Here is an 18,172-nt window from a genome sequence, read left to right on the forward strand (position 1 = left end):
GAAAAAGGTCCAAAAGATCAAGGGTGACAATGGCTCTGAATTCATGAACATTGTTCTTGATTCATTCTTAACAGACAAAGCAATTTCGCGTAATTTCTCTTTACCTTACACTCCTCAACAGAATGGTGTTGTAGAAATACGAAATCGTTCACTTTGTGAATCTACACGAACGATGCTCACATATGCAAATCTTCCTCAATATCTTTGGGCTGAAGCAGTGTCTATTGCTTTTTTTTACTCAAAACAGATCATTTATTTATCGTTGTTTTAACATCACTCCTTATGAAATTATCAACAACCATAAACCAAATGTTAAATTTTTTCATGTTTTTGGATGCAGGTGCTTTATCATGAATCTTAAGGATCATCTTTCGAAGTTTCAGCCAAAAGCTGATGAAGGAATATCTTTGGGATATTCGCACAATTCGGTTTCTTATAGGGTGTTAAACAAATGATCCAAAAAAATCGAAGAAACATTTGGTCTCACTTTTGATGATTATTATGTTAAACAAGTTGATAAAATATTTGTACAACAACCAATAATGAAGAATCAAATAATGAATCTCAATCTTTGAATTCATTAGATTTTGATTATGATTTGATTTTTGGTGTTCCAGATCACGCCATTGATGTCGAAGTTAATGCTGATGATAATCATATGCAAGAAGCATTGAAACATTCGGATGATTCCACTCTTACACATGATAACAATGATTTGTTGTCATCAACAAATTCTTTCACAAATAACAAAAGTATGCCAGATATGACGAATGTTCAAGTTGCAGAGGAGCATACTTTCGAGGGGAGAGAGAAAGAATGAATGTTGATGTTGAGGGGGAGCATCAAAATATTAATCCAATTGTTGAGGGGAGCAAGTTGGAAATAATACAAATGTTTCAAATGATCAAACTGATGTTTTTCATGATATCAATGATAATATTTCGAATGTAGGTGAAGTATCTAAAACTGAAGAAATGTTCCAAGATGCACCATTGGAATTTGATCATGCATATCCTCCAATGGATAAATGGATTAAAAGTCGTCCTAAAGAACAAGTTTTAGGTGATCCACATGAAGGAGTGCTTACAATAGCTCAATTAGGTTCAAAGAATGAGGTGCTTAATGTAAATCAAGAATTTTGGATGTTCAATGTTTTTATTTTGAAAATTCAACCTAAATCAGTCAAATGGAACGTCCTGATTGGGTTATTTCTATGCAATCTGAACTTGTTGAATTTGAAAGAAACAAGGTATGGAGATTAATTCCCAAACCAAATGATGCTTTAATTGTGGGATTAAAATGGATCTTTAAAAACAAAACTGATAAAGATGGTAATGTTGTATGGAATAAAGCTACGCTTGTAGTTAAATGTTATTCGCAACAAGAAGGTATAGACTATAAGGAACCTTCGCCCCTGTCGCTAGACTCGAGGTTGTTCCAATATTGTTTGCCTATGCAGCGCACAAGGATTTTGATGTCTACTAGATGGATGTAGAGTGTGTGTTTCTCAATGGTGAACTCGAAGAGTCTGTGTATGTTGAACAACCGCCAGTTTTTATTAAAGAAGAATATCCTGATCATTGTTATATCATAGATAAAGTTGTTTATGGGTTAAAATAAGCATTAAGATCCTGTTATGCTACTCTTACCAATTTCTTAAAACAATTGAAATTTAAACAAGGATAAGCTGATCCCACTCTTTTTCGAAAGAATGTTGAGAATCATTTAATGCTTGTTCAAATTTATGTTAATGATATTATTTTTGGCTCTACTGACCCTACTTTGTCAAGAGATTTCGAAAATTTAATGAAAAGTCAATTTGAAATGACCATGATGGGAAAAGTCAACAACTTTCTAGGGTTAAATATTCATCAAAGCAGAGAAGGAATATTCATCAATCAAGAGAAGTATACATGAAATCTGCTTGAAAAGTTTGGCATGATGAATAACACAAAGCTTAGTACCAATGGATGTTGGAACAAAATTAATTCCTTCGTTAGATAAACATGTTGTGGATATCACTTTGTATCGAAGCATGATAGGTTCGTTACTTTAACTTACGGAAAGTCGACCTGATATCATGTTTTCTGTGTGCAATTGTGCTAGGTACCAATCAAACCCCACAAAACCACATCTCACTGCAGTCAAGAATATTTTTCGTTATCTCAAAGGAACAGCTTCGTTAGGATTGTGGTATTCTTCAAAAATAGGATTCTATATTCAAGCATTTTCTGATGCAAACTTGGGTGGTTATAATCTTGATCGCAAAAGCACAAGTAGCATATGTCAATTACTGGATGGGAAGCTTGTGAATTGGCAATAGAAGAAACAAAAAAGTGTTTCAATTTCCACGACAGAAGCGGAATATGTGGTTGCTGCATCTTGCACTTCTCAAATCATATGTATTCTAAGTCAACTACGTGATTATGCAATCAACAAGAAGAAAATTCTGTTGTATTGTGATTCACAAAGTGTCATTCGCATTTGCCTCAACCCTATGCAACATTCAAAAACAAAGCATATTGCTCTTCGTTATCACTTCATCAAAGATCACGTTGAAGAAGGAAACATCGAAGTCCATTTTGTAAAAACTACTGATTAGCTTGCTGATAGTTTTACAAAACCATTGGACGAAAAATCCTTCGTGAGGATCATGCATGGATTAGGAATGTTGGATGCGAATTATGTTCCAGGTCAGATTACGAAAGAATGAAAAAAGGCAAAATGGACGAAAATTGTTAACATGGCAGTAACTGTTCATGGTCAACGCTTCGACATGCTTCATTTTCAATATCATGTTCATCGGTTTCTCAACATTTTTGTTACTTTTGATATGTTACAAATTTCTGTTAGTCTGGTACAATTCTTTTGCTTTTGTTATCAAAAATTAAAAACAACAAAAATATTTTCGTTCGTGTTTTTAATTTTCAAATATCAAAATTAGCAAAAAGATTTTTCGTTATTTTTGTTATTTTCATTCAAAAACTCTAAAATCAGAAAAAAAAAATTGTTTTGTTTTTGTTAATATTTTTAGGTGCAAGTATTAGCGAAGATTTTTAGAGGTTCATGCTTGCTACTTAAGGGAGATGTATATTTTCGAACTATGTCCTACTTAGGATGTCCCTAGAAGCATGTTGTAGCATGTCGACCCAAGCCTCCAAGACTCAATGGGTTTCGAAGCATTAATGAATTCTCATTCTGAGGATTCTTCCAAACTAGGCTATATTCCCATTAGTCGTTGAGCTACCATACTCTACTCAACTGTGTTTAGAGTTGTCTTCTTGGTCCAAAAAGAGCAGTGGTACTTTCGAATCTCTAAACCAACCTTTTGCATCCTAAAGTTCTTTCACGATCACATGCTATGACATATGTCCAAGAGATTTCTGGTATAAACCAATCAAGATCTAGACATATCAAAACTCTTGTTTATGATCGAACATCATGAGATTGTGATGGAAGTGAAACCCAAATTTTCGAAAAATAAGGAAATGACGGGGAACTTAGTTCCAGATTTTAACGAAACTGTTATTTAAGTACCTATTTTTCGATACTCAAAATCATATTCTTTATTTTGTAGTAATCGTGATCAAATGTTCAAAACCCACGACATTTGTTACCCAACATGATTAAGGAATAATGTTGGTTAGAGAATATAATTTCCGTATGAGTTTCATTCTCAATATTTGTTACTTAATAAATTTTCCAAAGCTACTTGTCATTGACTACACTGGTCAAATACAACTTGTCACTCTTATGTTTAGATGTGCTTTGTAACAAAATCTTCAACCACCTTCGAAACCTGATAAAAGAGGCCCTTCGATACTTCTCTATAAGTATTCTATTGTAATTCATAGGAAACCACACAAGCTGTTAGTCATCTTTCTTGATGAATAACGAAGTGATCTTTTCCTGGGATCCAACTACAATTGAGTCGAAATATTTTTGACATCACAGAACCAAAAATTTCTTACTTTGCTTCTTATATTTTTCTTTGGCACACATTGCACTCATGAAATCCTTGAGGTTCTGAGTAATACCAACTCAAACTGATGATTTCGCAAGTTTGGCATATGACTTCGCTTCTCAAACCCAAAAGAGAAAGAGCTTAACCTTCATGCCGAAGGTTGGTGACGGTTCTCATTCTCTTGGGTCAAGTTAAAATCCTGTTTAATGTGACAATTTCTACTCCAATCCAGGTTTCAAGGGAAAAAGTGTTGATCACTTTATCAGACGTGGCTACTTTTCTAGTGACTGGTGCAGTTTTCAAGGATACACGTCAACCACATTTAATGCAGAAACCACTTCAAATTCAAAAATTCTAATCAACTATAATAAGGGATTTAGAGGTTCAAGTCCAATTTTATGCCTACTCAAAGTTCACAAGCAATTTGTTCCTTTTATTCTCTCTGGTTTCTTCGAAAACTTCAAAACCCTAACAATGGCAACCACTCAATCCCAAACTACTGAAGATATTACCTCTCATCCAATCATGAAGATTCAAAGCACCAATTATCGAGTTCATGATGATGTTGATGCTTATCTAGAGGGGTTCTGAATGCTCATTGTTGCTCTTCAGAATTTAGTATTATCAACTGCTATGTTCCGATCATTTGCAGTTCCTCGTACCTGGTTGACACTTGTTGGTTCAACTGCAATTTACAGCAAGACAATGCAAATTGTTACCTTTCAACTCACGAATGGCAAGAAACTCAGGTTATCCAAGAAACTTTTTGCTCAAATTCTGAATATTCCCAATGTTGAACCTTTCTCTAAAGTAAACAATGCCCAAATCATTCACATGTTTAATGAGATGGTTCATCAACCTGTTCTAACCAAGATTAGTGACTTCAATAAGTTTGGCTTAGCCTGTCTTTGGAACTTTATGTTTGGAATCTATCTTCGTTGTCTAAGCGGAAGGACAGTAGGGTTAGACAAAGGGCGATTGGAGGTATATGCCATGGTTGTTGGAACCTACTATGATTTACAAGTGGACTATGGAACTCAGTTATGGAAGGAATTTCTCAAAAGTATAAAGAACACGAATGTTGTTGATGGGATATCATGTGCTCGATACTGGAGCTTAATATTCGAGTTCATTTACACGAAGGAGGGGATTCAGGTTTCTGACTCTGATGAATTGGCAGATTTTGCTACCTATCATTATCTAAAGTCAGTGGAGGATGATCTTGATGTTTTTCCAACTGTGGCTCATATTCCTGATGCGATGCTTCAAAAAGTGGATCCTATAAATCCAATTCATGTTGAATACTTATCAACGATTAATCCTTCAATTGAGACAGGAAAATTGTTGGATTCTTCAGTCGAATGTTATTCGAAAAATAGAAGAGGGTCTAAGAAGGAAATTCAGTCAAGCCCTTTGAAAGTTGATCTCGTTGTTAAAGCTTCGAAGAAAATTTCAAAGCTTGTTGGTACTTAAACTGTTGATCCTCTGACAGATGTGGTACCTTCGAAGACTAGTGTTCTCAAATGACTCAAAAAGATAGCACACAAACCTCTCCATTCTCCAAAAAGGCTTGCTACTTTTTCACCTTCCTTTGTCCGAAAGCCACAGATTAGTCGAAAGGGTGTTCTCATTCGTGAGATCCCTATTTCTGTTTCTCCACAAACGAAGAAATGGAGAGAATATGATTTGACAAAGAAGATTTCCAAGAAACAAAAGAATCATAGGAAGTTGGTATTGCATGAATATTCTACTAATGAAGAGGTGATTCTTAAAACACCACTCATTGCGCCAATGGGTCATATTTCACTAGTGAGGGATTCTCTAATTCAATCGTTTTTCGAGGAGACTGGGAATCTTGAAGGCAATGTGGAAACTTCTATAGTGGACACAACCATTAATCACGGTGAACAACCAAAGCAATCAACTCCTAAGCAGACAACGGTCATACCACCCGAAGTTTCGAATACTGAGTCATTTCATGAGGAGGTATGAACTTCAAACATCACTACAAATGTATCTGATACGGATATAAATGTTACTATGGGTGAAGGAATTTGACATAATGAAGCTCAAGGTACTACTACTTTTGTTATATTTTCATCACTTCCTACTTCTGTTCTTGACATCACTGTTTCTTTAATACCATATATTGCTCTCAATACATCTCAACATCCTTCGGTTTCTCATTCTTCTACTTTTGACAACACTATCCAACAACCGATTACCTCTTTGTATCCTTCCCAATACCTTAAAGAACCACAAACTCGTAATGATGATGATATGGATGATGGTGGTTGTATGGGTTCATTTGTTGAAATTCAGTTAATTCTGAGGATGAAAACAATACTGATCATATGTTGATGTCAGGAAAGTAGTTTAAGATTTTAAATAGGAAGTTGAATTCGTTACTTCAATTGCAAGTTGATGGTGGAGATAAAAATTCAATATCTACTTTTAATGTTGATGTAATGTTGCAAGCCCAAGAGCATTGTATTTTAGATAAGCTTAATCACATGGAAGAGTCTGCTGATTTAAGAATCAAATCCAAACTTGATTCTTTCCATAGTGTGATTCGTGAATTGAAAGAAACTGCCAAGTCTTGCCATATTCTTTTTGTTCAAGATGTGAAGACTGTTCGTGAGAATGTCAATCTCAAAGTTCTAGAATTAAGAGAAGACATGACGAAGGAGATAGCTGCTTTAGATCACAATTATTCTACTCTTCACAATAAGGTAGATATAATTGTTGGTGCTATGGCCAAAGCAGTTGAGCTTTATACTTCCTTGGGGGTGAAACTTGATTTGAAAGCAGAGGTTGATGCTAATAGCTTTGGGAGTGTTGAAAAATTACTGAAAGAGTTAAAAGATCTTTTGTTGAAGTATGATTTTTCGAAGTCTTCTATTGTTTCTCCTGCATGTTAGAGTCCACAATTCACAAAGAATTGGCTCCACTTGCGAAAATTGTCAATTTTATGCCAACAAATGCCCCGTCTGTGAGCACAGGTGTGCAAGGGGGAGAAAGAAGAAATGTTGGCAGTGGGAGTGGAAATAAAGGAGAAGCGGGTTCTGGAGGTGTTAATGGGGATGCGAAAGTGGTTGGAAGAGTCTTGACTACTCAAATTCCAATTTTTCTACCAAAAACTTCGACTGTAACTTCATCAACAATAACAACAACAAGGCCTATCTCAAATGGCATTGTTATTGGAACTACTGGAGGAGAGTGTAGTTCGTCAAAGCTAATCAAAGTGAACAAGAGAAAGAAAAAGGAAAAGGCATAAGTCATAAGTAATGACTTGTCTAAAGAAGAAAGGAAAGCTGCTCAGGAAGCTGAAATGGAGAAATAAAGACAAGTCCAGAGTATACTTTGACAATATGAAAATGATCTTCCTGGTCTTGACAAAGGTGATCCGATAAAGCTTTATCATTATGAATATCTTGAAGCCTTGACTATTTCCGGGGAGATGCATGATTTTGAGAAGGTGCCTAGAAGAAGCTTTGATACTATAAACTCACTGATGAATCAGTTCGATTTTCCTTTGAATAGAATGATGTTTCTGGAAGAACATATCGAAGTTGCTGATTAGTATAAGAATAAGTCTGAGTACATGCACATGAAGTTTTGTTTTCATGTTGTGTTGGGAAAGAAGGAGGAGGAGGTATATTCGTTGGTCAAGATAACAAGAGTTCTTGGCATTGAAAAGGGCATTTTATTCGAAGGCATGTTACAGAACTATAGGTTTCATGTTGTTCAAGCAAATAATGTTACGTTCGACTTTTCTGTTGCCGATTGCCTATTGATGAATCTTCATCATCTTTTGGTTGTGGCATTAATTATGAAGTGTTAGATATTTCTAAACTTCAAGTGACAAACAAGGAAGATTTCTTGAATGGATTAGGTCACTTAAAAGTATTCATGAAAGGTTATTTTGGGTCATTAGCCTTAACTGATGTTGAGTTGGCTAAAGTTTTAGGAAAAGAAGTCGAAATTCCTCAAACCATGCTGATGACAAAGGAAAATATGAATAAGATTGAAGATGGAGAGATTACCTTGAAACCTTTAGGAATTGATTTTGTGGAGAAAAACAAGAAGGGCAACAATTCAAAATTCTTGTTTCAGGTTTGTGATGTAGAAAGATATACAACATCTCATTATACTAATCTCTTTGTCCAGATGAATAGCTGTGACAAAAACAACGATAAAGAGAAGGCTGATATTCGTAAGATTGTCAACTGGTATGCTGAGATCCGAAGGATAATTCATCAAGCTATGAAAGTTTTAATGAACTGATTCGTCACTGCTCACAAAGGGGGAGAATGTAGAAGTCGAATTTAGTTGTGAGGGGTCGAATGTCATTTTAATGTTTCGTTAGTTTGTAACTTTATTACAAGGGCATATATGTTTCGAATCTCAATGTATCAGTCCCTTGTATTTTTTGTTCGCTTTCATCTTTCCAATAAATACGGAAGTGTACTAGAGTAGATAAGAACTTTGCTTTTGCTTATTCATGTAATTTTTTCTATTCTCTTTGTACTCGTTGAAAGATAATCAGAGCCCAACATATTATATTTACTTCTTGTGTTCATCAATCATTCTTTGCTCTGATCTTGTTATTCAATCTCGATTTCATTGCAACTACAAATTTAAAAATCAAAATATTTAGTCTTAATTTTTGCGACGTTACAATATCATAGCAAAAGGGACCAAAATGACTAAAACTCTAGATGTAAAAGAAAAGAACCACAAATGTGCAAACTTTAATACTTATAGAGCAAAATAAGAGAATAAGAAAGATGATTCTCTTTGGATCTAGCTTCCTTTGCACCAAATACACTTTTCCTTTTTTTTCAAGCTTCACTAAAATGGCACTAAAGTTCATAAATACATGGAAGGAGGCTACGGTTTCTTGATCAGGTTTCTGAAGGATAAAGGCTAATAAAAGAGAAAACCCTATGAGTTAGTTTCTTTAAATATGGTTTAAAACCTAAGACCTAGGATTTTGGGCTGATGGCGGCATCGCGCCACGAACCACTTAACATCTTTGTGTACTTAATGCACTGGCACATGTCGTGAAAAAAAATTGGTAGCATCGCGATGTCAACTTCTTCCCAAAACCATTCTTCTTTTTTCATAAAATTAATAAATAACATACCCAAGAAACACAGAGAGAGAGAGAGAGAGCGAGAGAGAGAGAGAGAGAGAGAGAGAGATTGTTCAAGCCTTACTCAGATTTTTAGTGTTAGACAAGAAAATGTTAAAGAACCTGTTAAGGATTATAGATATAATGATTTTGTTAAAAACTTTAATGATTGTAACATCCCAACTCCCAAGTATAATATTTAATTATTTACATTCTTTATTTCAGAGGAACTCAACGAGTTGGATGCCCCAACTCGCTGAGTAAAAGAGTTAATGGCCGCATGATTTTTAGAGTCTACTCGACGAGTTGGAGGACCCCAACTCGATGAGTAGGTGATGAGTGAAAAAACCCTAATTTTTAGGGTTTGTGTCCTATTTAAAGGACCTTAAGCCTTCGTATCCGCTTCCCTTGTCACCTTAGAGCTCTATGAGAAACCCTAGACCAGTTCCACTCATTGTGAGAGAGAGAAAGAGAGAGAGAGAGAGAGAGAGAGAGAGAGAGAGACTAATTTGAGTGTTCTTGTGCATTTTTGGAAGGAGATTTGGAGAACAACACATATTGGATCAAGGAGAGGCATTTGGATCCAGTGTCTTCAGTGTTAGCTTCTATTTGGAGGTAAAAAGCTACCATCTTGATCATTTCTTTTGTTAGATCTCTTTCTAAGGGGTTTTACGGTTTTCTCCCATCCATCTATTGGTTATTGAGTCACTTGAGTATGTCATGAGACTGAAACATCTTTTGTTAGATATCTTTCTAAGGAGTTCGAGGTCCACTATTGACTCGGCGGGTCCATCTGCAAGTTCTACTCCGTATTCCTCCTCTGGTTCTTCCTCTGAGTTGAGCCACCCTGCTATTCCCTGACTAGGGAGATAGGGGTTTCCTGGTAACTGATACTCTTCTACAGTGTATTGCACGAAGGGGTATAAAAACTAGAAACAAATAGCATACCAGTTACTTCTATAGTAATTTAATTTTGTTTAGGTTTGGTTCTATAAGATCTTTGGATAATTAAATGGTAAGTTTTTGATTCATTGTCCATAAGAATTACTCCCGAACACATGTTGTTCTTATTTTGAATGAATGTAGTTGATCATGCTACATTCACCCCCAATACGACTACATAACTGCCCGAGTTTAATAGCGATGTTCAAATCCTCCAAAGACTTTTACGGTTCTTGTTGTGTTATTATTCTAAAATGCACACATAGGTATGTATTTTAATTATTACATTCAAAGTTGTTTTGTCCCATTGTATTTATAGTTGCATATCATGTAGGATTAGATATGCTAGTTCACTATAAACAATGCTCTGATACCAATCTGTCACACCCCAGAACCAGACGGCGGAAACGTCCGGGGGCTTGTTTGTGACTTTATCTTGAAATATCATTACAGTGAATATAATTGAAACATAACATCATCATTATCACACATGTAATATAACAACATTCATTGTTTACATCGAGTATTGTATTTGAATATTACATGACAAAATAGTAAGAGTATGATGAAACAAAAAATAACACAATACCAATTAGTTTGTTTCGTTCATCCTGCTTCAACGGTTTCCTGAGAATACAAGTTATTTTGAAAAACGTCAACATACATAATGTTGGTGAGTTCATAAGCATGTTTGTGAAAATGATTTGTATAACTTTGAAAACCACCAGAAAATCCGATATTTTCAGCAAACTGTTTAGTATGTTTGTGTCAGTTCTTGTATTAATGCATGTGTGTTTTTGTTTATTTGACTAAAAGGGTAAGGAGAATGTAGAGAGAATGTGAAGAGCATGTAAAGAGAATGTTCCCACACAACCTGATGTAACACACTAAAAATCCAAGCCAATTTAAACTTTCAAAAACCACCCAGTTTCATTAAGTTATTAAAAAAAGGTTTTCAATGCATTTCTTATCAAAGTATTCCTAGAACCAGATCATAAAACAAGTACATGAGCAGCGGTACGACCACGCCTTCGCCTTGCCACGGTCTCCTGAAGTACCTGAAAATACATTAAACCACAACTGTAAGCCTGAAAGCTTAGTGAGATACCCCGAAAATACCAACCACATATACCATACACATAACATGCTATATCATAACAGAACACAGAACAGCCATGCACATCGGGTCTACTGTGTGACTGGTCCGCCGCATCGGGCCTTCAGTCCACCTGGTCCACCCTCCGAGTCTAGCCATATACATTGAGTCTGCAGTGTGGTTGGTCCGCCCGCACCGGGCCTTCAACCCACCTGGTCCACTCTCCAAGCCTCGGCACATCTGTTCCGCCCTCGAGGGGCTTACAGTCTATCCGGACCGCTCGCTGGGCCTTCGGCCTGACTAGATTTTCCCGGCCCGGGCCTGCAGTCTACCCGGTCCGCCCAGGGTGTCTTGGCCTACGGCACACAGCAGGACCTGCCTCAACCCTTTCCCCAAACCAACAAACATGTGCACATAAACATATAATCATATAACAATTAATCACCAATCAACCGATCTAGCAGATCACATACATAGCATATTCTAACCAGGATACCGACCTAACCGGTCACTAACATAGCATCATCCTATATACCAGGATGCCGACCTTAACCCAGTCTCTAACATATACATCCTATATACCAGGATACCGACCTTAACCAGGTCTCTAACATCTACCATCCTAACTACCAGGATGCAAACATAGCATAGCAAAAACATAACAGTGACACCCGGATTACAATCCGATAAAGGGCCGGCCTTGGTGCCTTAGACCCTGCCGATATAGTGAGGATAACTCACCTATCAACTGCTGACTGAAAAGATAAGATCACACTGCTCCAACCTCCGGCACGAACTTCACCACTGATAATACCAAAAGACTGATCTCAATAGATACCAATAATTACCAAAATACCCCTAGAAGTCAACTGGTCAAAGTCAAAGTCCTCAGTCAAAGTCAACTTCCTGACTGACTCTACTCGCCGAGTCAGCCCGCTGATTTGTCGAGTCCCAATGTTCTGAAAACTCCCATATCACGACCTAACTCGTCGAGTCGCCCCAAGACTCTCCGAGTTCAAGGATCTCTGAGTCCTTTCCTGTTCAACACACCGAGTCGTCCCTCAACTCACCGATTCGTGACTTAACTAGAAGAGGTTTGGGTTCCATGACCAGACTCGCCGAGTCCAAGAACAAACTCGCCAAGTCCAAGGAAATCTTCAACAGACTCGTCGAGTTGTTCTTCCAACTCGCCGAGTTCCTGCCTGTCTTCATGCAACTCGCCGAGTCAACCATGTGACTCACCGAGTACCTCTAGTTCTTAATCCATATAGTGGATTTTTAAGCCATGCAGGGGCTCCAATCTATAGATCTACTCTTCTACAACCCACCCATCACGTAAAGTAGCAAACTTTACGTGAATCCAAAGAGATCTAAGCATAAAACACTCTAGGGCTAGGGTTTGGGACAAAGGAACTTCACCAAAAACTCTTGGGCATAGACTTTATGACTGCTTGGGTCATTACAAGCCTAGATCTTAGGTAGCAACCTCAGATCTTACACCAAACTCGAGATGGACCTCATTTATGCTCCAAAAACCCCACAATTGATAGATCTAGCCGTACAAAAGCTCAAGAACAGATCTATTACCTCCAATGCAAGCTCCCACTGAAGTAGACCTCGGATCTATGTCCTTTCCTTGCTACAACCCCTTTGCTCTTCAAGATTTCCTTCCTAATCCACTTATCCAAGCTCCAAGATGTTCTCCAATCTCTCACTCACGTCTATTAGGGTTTCTGGAACTTAAGGGAGGGTAAAGAGGTTGGGGAGAGGGTATTATGTTCTTTATATCGGGCTCAACCCCCGGGATTAGGATTTTCTCCATACAGCACCAACTCACCGAGTCCACCCATGCGACTCGCCGAGTTGGTCACTTAACACGCGACTCGAATCGCAGAGTCTATCCATCGACTCGCCGAGTCGACCTTCTTATTTACACTTTTAGCCCTTCAACTTTACTTTTGAATTTCCGGGATTTTACAATTCTCCCCCAGTTAAATTAGGCTTCTTCCTCGAAGCCTGCTGCAGCACACAATTCCAGATACTATTTCCACAACGCATCTACTAGAATCAACCGAACAAGGTTCCTCCAAACACTGTTACCAAACCCCTATAAAGTCTATCTCCTTCTCACAGAGTCACGAAAATTGCTTCAAGCCGGCCACCGACTTCTTTTTCTGATAACCACACTTATCAACCAATGACCACCCGATGATACTTCCATCCTTCCAAAACACATAATCACTTGTCTCATACAAGATAGATATCACCCTGAACCACCGGGTCCTGACCCGGTACCAACTGCTATCCCTTTTCGAATCCAACTCTTTTCTTTTCGTGCTGACAAGATGACACATCCTTCAGCTCCTGAGCAACTCCCATGAGCTCTCCTCCGTAATCACATACACGTGTTGAACCTGCTCTAACATCCTCGGGCTGGAAAAACCCGACACACTGACGATACCTCCAACATCCCCAGGATGAGTTACCGCTACATACATAACCCCCTGATCACAACCCTACTGAAAATCCAAGGCTCCATCCTTGCCTCCCTTCCGAACTCCTCAGGTTCTATACCACCGGAAATTCATCCGCAACCTCAACAGACACCCAATCCGTATGTACTTCCATACCACTGGTATTATCACAGTGCTTCAACAACCATAATTGAAATACTCTCGATCATCCATTCTCACTACTGCTTCCACTTCCGTGAACCAACACTCACTTCCGTGAACCAACACTCACTCCCGGAGTTACATATCTTCCCCTTTCATTATCCAAGGAATCTACTTGCCAACCTTGCCACTTTAGACAAGTGCCAGGGTGTACACACCCCACTCTACACTATCCCTTGTAGAGTAACCGCTACTCCGTGCATCGCACATGCTTTGAGTGTGCTTGCAAGGACTCTCGAGTCCATGCACTGTTTTCCACTAACTTGATCAATACTTGGGGCCATACTATATCAATCATCATTCCATGGCGACGCATTTCCTCATTCTCCTCATACCGATCCACAAACGCGTACTGAGTCTTCAGCATGGCTGTACCGCCCCTCCAGGCCTTCAGCCTATCTGGACCACTCTCGGAACCTTCAGCATGTCTGGACCGTCCTCCTGGGTCTTCAGCCTGTCTGGACCGTTCTTAGAACCTTCAGCATATCTGGACCGCCTCTCTGGGCCTTCAGCCTGTCTGGACCACTCTCATAACCTTCAGCATGTCTGGACTGCCTCTCTGGGCCTTCAGCCTGTTTGGACCGTTTTCCCGAGCCTTCGACCTGACTGGTATGCCTTCTGACCTTCAGTCTATCTGGTCTGCTCAACTATCATACATCATTCCAACTACCCTTCCAGGGAATCCTTCCCGAACATACTGTTCTAGCCCCTTAGGGTTTCCGAACTCTCATTCCGATCCCGGAATCCTTTCCATGGCCTAAACCCGGGCCTAACATCAGGCACTATCTACCCTGAATCCATGGTCTGCTCCCTGCCCCCACTAGTCTTCTACTTACTCATACCAGCGCACAATCTTGGCTGACTGAAACACCGCCGACTTCCGAACAGCTAATCAACCTCAAATACTTGTCAATCCTCTTGAGAACTTTCCAATTCTCCCCACTTAGAGCATTGACTACCAACCACTGGTGACCCAACCGGCATCACTTAAACATTCTTACTCAACAAATTCTCTTTTACTTGAACTGAATCAAAACGAGCAACCTCCACAAAATCACTTATCCGACATCGCACATCTCGAACTCTAAGGGAGTTCGACTCTTAGCTGAACACTTCTCAAGTTGCAATTACTGTACCCGACAACAAGATCAATCCACCAAAATCTGACCATCAATCCCTTGGATGCTAACTGATTTCAACCCCTAACTACCGACTCCTCAATAATACCATAAACCCGAAAGATTGAACAAATACAATACCATAAATTATGCGAACAAGACTACCAAATATAGTACTCCATAACAACCATAACAACCATATAGTACTCCATAACAACCATAAGATAACAAGATATCAAGAAGGAAACGTACCCGAAACTGCATCCGGCTCTGCCCTGACCTCCTCTGCTATAAGCTGAAAGCACGCCCCTGAGCCCTCGGGGGCTCTGCTCCACCCTGACCTCCACCCATAATCCTCAAAGTGGTCGGTGCTGGAGCCTGCACCGGTCCTGCCGCAAGCTGTGGACAGTTGGCCCTCATGTGACCAACCTGATGGCACTGATAAAAGATCCTCACATCCTGAACTGGAGCTGACTGACAACAATCCCTCACATAATGCCCCTCTCTCCCGCACTTGCGGCACACACCACTGGACCTACAAACTCCGGTGTGACCCTTCCCGCACTTCCCGCAAGTGCGGATGCTCTGATCTCCCAACCTAGTGTCAACGGTCTTGGACCATTTCGGCACCGGCTGCGACAGTGTCGGGGCCTGCCTCTGCTCTCTCAACCGCAACTCAATCTCCAACTCACGCCACCGGGCGGCCTCCTGCAACTCCAGCATGGTCTCACACCTCTGCATAGACACAAACTGCCTAATATCCCTCTTGAGCATACTCAGCTATCGGGACATTTGAGCTTGCTCCGAAGCAAACTCCGGGCAAAACATCGCCCTCTTAGTGAACATCGTGGTGATCTCCGTCAATGATTATGTATCCTGTTTCAGCTCTAAGAACTCCTGAGCCAACCTCTCTCTCTCAACCCGTGGAACAGAACGAGTGCTGAACATCTCCCGAAACTGATCCCAAGAAACCGCAGCCTGCTGTGCATCCGAATATGACCCCGTAGTCAATCTCCGCCAATCCTTCGCCCCGAGCCTCAACAGGCTCAGAACACACCTCACTCTCTGATCAGCAGGGCATGAACACGTGAAGAAACACCCCTCCACGTCTGACAACCATCTCATAGCGACAATCGAATCCTGAACTCCATCGAAGGTAGGGGCTTCGTAGTATCAAAGTCCCGATACTGAAAACCTCTACTGGCTCCTCCCCCTGCCGCTGTTGCAGCCGCTGTAGCCGCCGCGACAACCGTCTCTATAAGAGCTGGATAGCTCCCATCAAAATACTCGACCATAGCGGTCTTGATCGACCCAAACAGTTCCGACAGCTCACCCCGGAACATAGCAGCAACCTCATCATGCAGGATGTCACGAATCCTAGCGTCCAACTCATCCGTACTCATCTGACCGATGACCTCGGGTGGCACCGATCCACCCTGACTGCCCTCTCCTGCTCCCGATCCCGACCCGGATCCACTCCCAGCATGCCTCGTAACCACCATACTGAAAAACACCACAAAACATCAGATACTTCCCACTAACCCGGGGATGAACCCCCAACCCAAACCTAGGGGTTGTGACTTCCTTGATACGCGTATGGGTCCTGTGCTTTCAGTAGTACGGGCCCATACTACCTGCCACACCTACCCATATTTATATCAAGTATCACCACAACACCCTAGAGATGAACATACATAACAAGCAACGAATCCTCAATCCTAGAGGAATACTAAATATCTCATACTGACCTACCGGTCCCACAACTCACCCGACCATGAAACTTCCACCAACTCCTGCAGCACAAGTGTATGAAAGCCATACATAACGCTAGACCCTATAGACTTTCGAATATTCAATCCTACCCTAAGCTCCCAATCAGACAAGAACATAACATAAAGCCAAATCAACATTCTCAGGCTATAAGATCTTAGTTATGAACAACTGTGATGCATACACTAAATATCTACAGTAATGATGTCAACTTCATATAAGGAAACCCTAGGCTAGCAGGCATCATATAATTAGGAAATTCTGTCATGCAATTCCTGAAGATCCCTAGCCTAGTACTAGCATGTTGTTCTATCATATCTCATAAACAAATAACTTGTATGGTATTTTGGGGCTACTTATTGGCTCCGGCTGATCGTACCTCCGCGTCCTCCTTTAATCATTTTTTAAAACCATTTTAAATTCTCTTTTGAAAACTCTCCTTGATTTGAGACTGGAGTCACACGAATGTTTCTCCAATTCACTCAAACCAAGGCTCTGATACCAACTTGTAACACTCTAAAAATCCAAGCCAATTTAAACTTTTCAAAAACCACCCAGTTTCATTAAGTTATTACAAAAAGGTTTTCAATACATTTATTATCAGAGTATTCCTAGAACCATATCAAAAAACAAGAACATGAGGAGCGGTACGATCACGCCTTTGCCTTGCCACGGTCTCCTGAAGTACCTGAAAAAACATTAAACCACAACTGTAAGCCCGAAAGCTTAGTGAGATACCCCCAAAATACCAACCACATATACCATACACATAACATGTCATATCATAATAGAACACAGAACAGCCATGCACTTCGGGTCTACTGTGTGACTGGTCCACCGCACCGGGCCTTCAGTCCACCTGGTCCACCCTTAGAGTCTAGCCATATACATTAAGTCTGCAGTGTGGTTGGTCCACCCGCACCGAGCCTTCAACCCACTTGGTCCACTCTCCGAGCCTCGGCACGTCTGGTCCGCCCCCGAGGGGCCTACATCCTATCCGGACCGCTCGCTGGGCCTTTGGCCAGACTAGATTTGCCCGGCCCGGGCCTGCAGTCTACCCGGTCCGCCCAGGGTGTCTTGGCCTACTGCACATAGCAGGACCTGCCTCAACCCTTTCCCCAAACCAACAAACATGTGTACATAAACATATAATCATATAACAATTAATCACCAATCAATCGATCTAGCAGATCACATACATAGCATATTCAAACCAGGATACCGACCTAACTGGTCACTAACATAGCATCATCCTATATACCAGGATGTCGACCTTAACCAGGTCTCTAACATATACATCCTATATACCAGGATACCGACCTTAACCAGGTCTCTAACATATACCATCCTAACTACCAGGATGCAAACATAGCAAAGCAAAAACATAACAACGAAACCCGGATTACAATCCGATAAAGGGCCTGCATTTGTGCCTTAGACACTGTCGATATAATGAGGATAACTCACCTC

The sequence above is a fragment of the Lactuca sativa genome, chromosome 5, assembly GCF_002870075.4.
Source record: "Lactuca sativa cultivar Salinas chromosome 5, Lsat_Salinas_v11, whole genome shotgun sequence".
Taxonomy (NCBI): domain Eukaryota; kingdom Viridiplantae; phylum Streptophyta; class Magnoliopsida; order Asterales; family Asteraceae; genus Lactuca; species Lactuca sativa.